Here is a 6,029-nt window from a genome sequence, read left to right as displayed (position 1 = left end):
TTTCCTATAGGTTCCAATGGTCCCTATTCAAGGGCTTATTTCATGAAAACACGTTTATTTTAAGGGATTTAGGTTTCTAGTTCATAAGTGTATATAAAGACATTTTGGTAAAAATGCAATGTTGCATTAGTGGAGTGTTAAATCAACATCAAAATTATATTACGAGTGAACCAATATTTTCCTAAAGGTTTTAATGGTCCCTGCTCAAGTGTTTATTTCACAAAGACATGTTTATTTTAAGGGATTTAGGTTTCTAGTTAATAAGTGTATATAAAGACATTTTGGTAAAAATGCAATGTTGCATTAGATGTTATGAATTGTTTTTTTGGTATGGGCTAGTTAATTAATTTAAGTTCATTAAGACTAATTAATTAATTAAGACCTAGTTAGACTAAATTAGGTAACTCAAACCCATTTTGGGCTCAAGTCACTTATGTTTACAAGGAGCCCTATAAATACCCCTGTAAAGGGATAAGGTTTCACTTCATCTTGTCATATTCCAAAGAGCCTTTAAAGAGAGAAACCCTAGTCACCCTCTACAAAGAAAAACTTATCATTTTCTCATGCCTAGATCATTTTTTAAAAGATCAAGTGGAAGACTATTGAGTAGACAAGATCTACGATGTCTTCTATGGTTTCAGATTCTTCAACATCTTCTATGGTTTGGAATTGATCCAAGAACATCCAAATCTAGGTATGTTTTCATTATTCTTTACATCTAATATCATATTAGTGTTTTGAATGTCTTGATTATGTTTTGATTTAGAGAAGTCTATGGTATATACATGCACCCTACGAGATCCAAGGCTAGAGAATGGAGCAATCCAAGATTCCCAACAACTAGTATTAGAGCCCTAGGGTAGTTATTTCATGTTAGATATGCTTTAGGATGTGCTAATTTTGGTTTTGTAGGGTTTTTATTCATCTTCTTAGATTGAATTGTAAGCCTTGTATTTAGGAGCATAGGAATATTTTTGTTAGTAAAAAGTTTTCTCCTTTTACATAGGTGGGTTGTAAGCTCCGGATGGATGGAGCATAGATTTTTGTTTCCTATGTCATTTTTTTTCTTCATCCTTGTAATCCATGAGAAGAAAGAAGACATCCATGGAGAAAGACCCTTAAAAAATGGGGCAAAAGTTTGCATGCAATTCGAGAGCAATCTACTTTTAGTTTGCATGCAATCTATGTGCAATATGCATGTAGAATACTTAAAAAAAAAAAAAAAAATCAATTTAAGGTTTTTTGAAATTTAGGGAACTGTTTTTCTAATTTCTAACCCTAATTTTGTGTTGCAAAATTATTATGGCAATTTTGGTAAATTGAATTTTATCCAATTTAATTATCGGATATGCAACAAGATTCCTAAAGCCATGTGAAATATTTTATTTTATTTCCTTTTATGTTTATTATGCTATATTTAATTTTAACATGTGTTTAAATGAGAATAAACTAATAAAATAATGGTTTTGGTTTTTTCTTAAGAAAATAAATTTTTTTAAAAGCTATTTTCTATTTTTATTTTTTCTTGAATTGGTTGTTGCTGAAAAGAATATTGTTATTTATTTTTGGACTATCCACTTGGCTTTGGATAGGTAGTTCTTTAGGCTCTCCCACCCTTAAAGAATGAGAATACACTTATGATGGTCCTTTATGCTCTCCCTTCTTGAGAGAAGAAGGATAACACCTAGTTCTTCAAGCTCTTCTTCTTAAGAGAAGGACTTTTGTGGATATGAATAGTCTAAGAATAAAGGAATAAGAGAACAATTCTTTTAAAGGATACACCTTAATTTCAAGTAATGTTTTTAGTTATCATTTTCTCTTATGTTCAACTTTAAATCGTGCCTTCATTTATTCTTTTCTTTTATGTTTGACTTAATGTCGTGACTTTTGTGTTTTTTTTTCCTACGTTCAACTTCAAGTCATGCCTTTAATTGTCTTTTTCTTTTCTTTTTTTTCTATGTTTGAATTTAAGTCAAGCCTTTAGTTACAATTTTGTTTCTACGTTCGCCTCAAGTCATGCCTTTAGTTATTCATTTTTCCTATGTTTAGCTTCAAGTTAAGCCTTTAGTTATCATTTTCTTTTGCATTTGGCTTCAATTTGTACGTCTAATTTTCTTTTCCCATATTTGGCTTTGAGTTGCACCTTTACTTATTGTTCTCTCTTACATTAGCTTCGAGTCACACCTTTAGTTATCCTTTTCTCTTATGTTTAGCTTTAAACTACATCTTTAATTATTCTTTTTTCCTATATTCAACTTTGAGTCATGTATTTGTTATATTTTCTTCTATGTTTGACTTCAAGTTATGCCTTTAGTTATTCTTTTCTCCCATGCTCAAATTCAAAACATGTTTTTAGTTACCATTTTCTCTTACTTTTGACTTTGAGTCATGCCTTTAGTTATCTTTTTCTCTTATGTTCAGTTTTGAATCACTCCTTTAGCTATCTTTTTTTCCTACATTTGGCCTTGAGTCACATCTTTAGTTTTCCTTTTCTATTACATTGGACTTTGATTTGTGTCTATAGTTATACTTTTCTCTTACATTCTGCTTTAAGGCACGCCTTTAGTTACCCTTTCTCTTTTACATTCAACCTTGACTCGTGCCTTTAGTTATACTTTTTTCTACATTTGACATCAAGTTGTGTCTTTAGTTATCCTTTCTTTTCTTATGTTTGGCTTCAAGTTATCTCTCTAGTTATCATTTCTCTATGTTCAGTCTCAAACTATGCCTTTAATTATCCTTTCTTATCTTATGTTTAGCTTCAAGCTACACCACTAATTATCATTTTCCTTGTACTTATAGCCTTGAACCAAACCTCTAGTTATCTATTTTCTATGTTTGATCGAGAACCATGCTTTTCATTATCATTTTTTTTTATTATGCCTTCAATTGTCTTTTCTCTTCTATATTTGGTCTCGATCCACACTTTTAGTTAGTTTTTATTCTATGTTCATCCTCAAATCATGCTTTTAGTTGTCTTCCCTCCTATGTTTAGCCTTGAGTCATGCCTTTGGTTGTCTTTCATCTATGTTTGACCTTAAGTCGTTTCTTAGTTGTCTTGTTTCTTTTGTTTGACCTCAAGTCTCGATTTTAGTTCCTTATTTTCTCTTTTACTTGGTCATGTAGACCAGACCTATAGCTATTATTTTTTATTTCTTTCTTTATTTATTTGGTCACCCATTTTACAACAAAGCCCTCCCAAAGTTTTATACAAGTGTATCAATTTCCCCCTTTAGCCAATTGTGCATTGTACTATGACAAAATTTTGCAAAAGTACATTTGTTTTCATCATCTTGAATCTAAAATTCAAGCTTTAGATGGCTAAAATTGGCATAATAAAAAATAAGGATTTATGGACATATATGTGAAAAACTATTGTGCATGACTAGAAATTATGCAAGTATCCTGATATAAAATTATTTATGACCAAAAGTTATGAAAATAAATAATGTAGTTTGTTCCTACACTAAGGTTGTAATTAATCATAAACAGAAGCTATACAATTCTTTGATTATTTTTATTATTTATTTATTATTAATTAATATTATGAATATTTAATTATTATTATTTTATTATTTTATTTTTATACATAGTTCAAATTAAACTATATAGAGTTATGAGAAATTCTTTTAACTTGTAACCATGTAGAACAGTGTAAAGATGAGAAATTTTCACAGCCTAAAAAACATTATCTTATATGTTTTCATAAAATTATTGCATCGCTCAAAACTGTAGAGCGAAGTAAATTTTGTCTTTATAACGCAAAGTTATAATAAAATTCCGTTGGATTTTTGTTTTTGAATCAAATTATTGAATTATTAATTTGTTATGATTCATATTTGATTATATCATTGGTCTTTGTTAGTTACGGAGATCAAAATCTCTAAAATTATAAATCTCATTATATTGAGAAAAAAATTAAATCACTTTAAAAATAAAATAATACAATATTATATAAATAATATTTGTTTATGAATAGTGTTCATGTTTCAAAAATTTGATAGTTGTAAGTGTTTCATATTTTATAAATTTGTTTTATTTTAATTATCTTTAGATTTTGTTTATTTTATTAATGCGTATTAGTTTTTATATAATTGAGATGCAATTCTTATTAATTTAATTCATTATATGATAATTTTATTCAAGTCATTATTTTTTTTCAAGCTTATTTATTTGATAAATGATTTTCACTGTATTATTCAATCATACATTCATATGTTCTTAAAATAGTGACAATATCACTTGACATTTCAAGTTGAAATTGTTTACCTCAAGTCTAAATTACTTATCCTAAGTATTTGATGTCAAACTTATTTTTGTGGTGATGAAGCTTACATCAATAATTAAATAATAAAATATAACATTCTTACAGAGCTTTTAATGAAAAGTTATCGGTCATATCTAATGATGAAAACATCGGTAATTATAAATATATCGGTACTTTAATTTTATGGATATATCAAATATATATCAACGAATATTTTGAAAAAAAATATCAGTATGCCTAAAATTGAACAAAATTCATAGAAATATAAGAAAAATCTCATAAAAAATGTAATTAGAAGTATAATATACATTTTAAAGTTGTTTTGTTAAATAATTTGATATATATAATTTATCATATTTAATAATAATATTAATACATTAATAAAAAAAATATGAATTTTATATGTCTATATTTATTATTAAATTACATCAAATATTATTTCATAATAATATTGTAATATTTTATTATAATATGTCCAATTTTAAAATATATTTAATATTAAAATTATGATCCATTTAATTCAATTGTATTAAATGATATAAAATAAATGATGATATATGTACAATTTTTTAATATTTAATTAATCTATTCATGATATTAAAAATATTATGAAGAAAATTATCATAATAATTTTTATATTTTTGGGAATCAATTAAATGATATTTTTTCATTTAATTATAAAATAACTTATAATTAATTTGTTCTTTAATATATTCTTTTAAAATTTTGTTTATATAATAACTTTTACTATGTATGTGGTATATTTAATAAGGGGCAAACTTGCCCGGTGCATGGCTACCTGCAAAGTGAGTGTTTTGTTGGGGGACATATCATTTGACCAATATTTCTCCATCCGATATCTTTCTATAGTCCTGAAACGCGATATATTGACTATACATCTCCGATATATCATGATATTTTCATCCATGATCATATCCAACTAGGTCAACAACATTTCCTTAACTGAATGCAAATAATTAGTAATATGGATATAGACTAAGATATGGTTTGAATCATGATGTAAAATAAATTTTAATACTATGATGATCATTATTTTCTCAAAAAAAAAAAAAAATCAATTGGTTGGTATGATAACATAGGGTATTCACCTTCTTATGTTATGATCTTTTATTCAACACAATGCATCTCATGTTTTTTAATACATATATATATTGTGTACATATAATATCATACTAGAAAGCAATAGTTCCATCTATTCTATTAGTCAAGTGTGGGAGAAAAAGCTCTTAAAGCTGAAGGCAAATGCATCCGAACATGTTAAAATTCATATCGCTTTCGAGTTAGTATCAAAATTACCACATCTAATCGGGACTGTCTTAAGGGCTTGACAATGAAAGGTTTCTCGATAATTGAAAAAAAAAAAATTGCTAAAAATTGTATCTCGTAACACCTTTTTCTTTAACATGTTGCTGCGAGAGTATAATTCCTAGGAAAAGTGAATAAGTGAATTGACCATGCTGATGAATCATACCAAAAAGTAGAAAATGAAACAGTTTTTGGATACACTTTTTGTTATTTTATTTTTAAAATAAAAAATTCAATATAAAAATACAACTTATACAAAAATATAGATTTACCTCATAACTTTAAAAATTATTTTAAAATTTAAGATAGTAAAAAAATTTGACACTTTTTTTTTTTTTTTTTTTTTTCAAAACCAGGTTTAGAACTACTACTTTTTCAATATAAGTCCAAGAATTCATGCATCTTATATAAAAATTACTATTCTTTTATTTTAAAA

The sequence above is a fragment of the Vitis vinifera genome, chromosome 5, assembly GCF_030704535.1.
Source record: "Vitis vinifera cultivar Pinot Noir 40024 chromosome 5, ASM3070453v1".
Taxonomy (NCBI): domain Eukaryota; kingdom Viridiplantae; phylum Streptophyta; class Magnoliopsida; order Vitales; family Vitaceae; genus Vitis; species Vitis vinifera.
Note: the sequence above shows the minus strand (reverse complement) of the source record.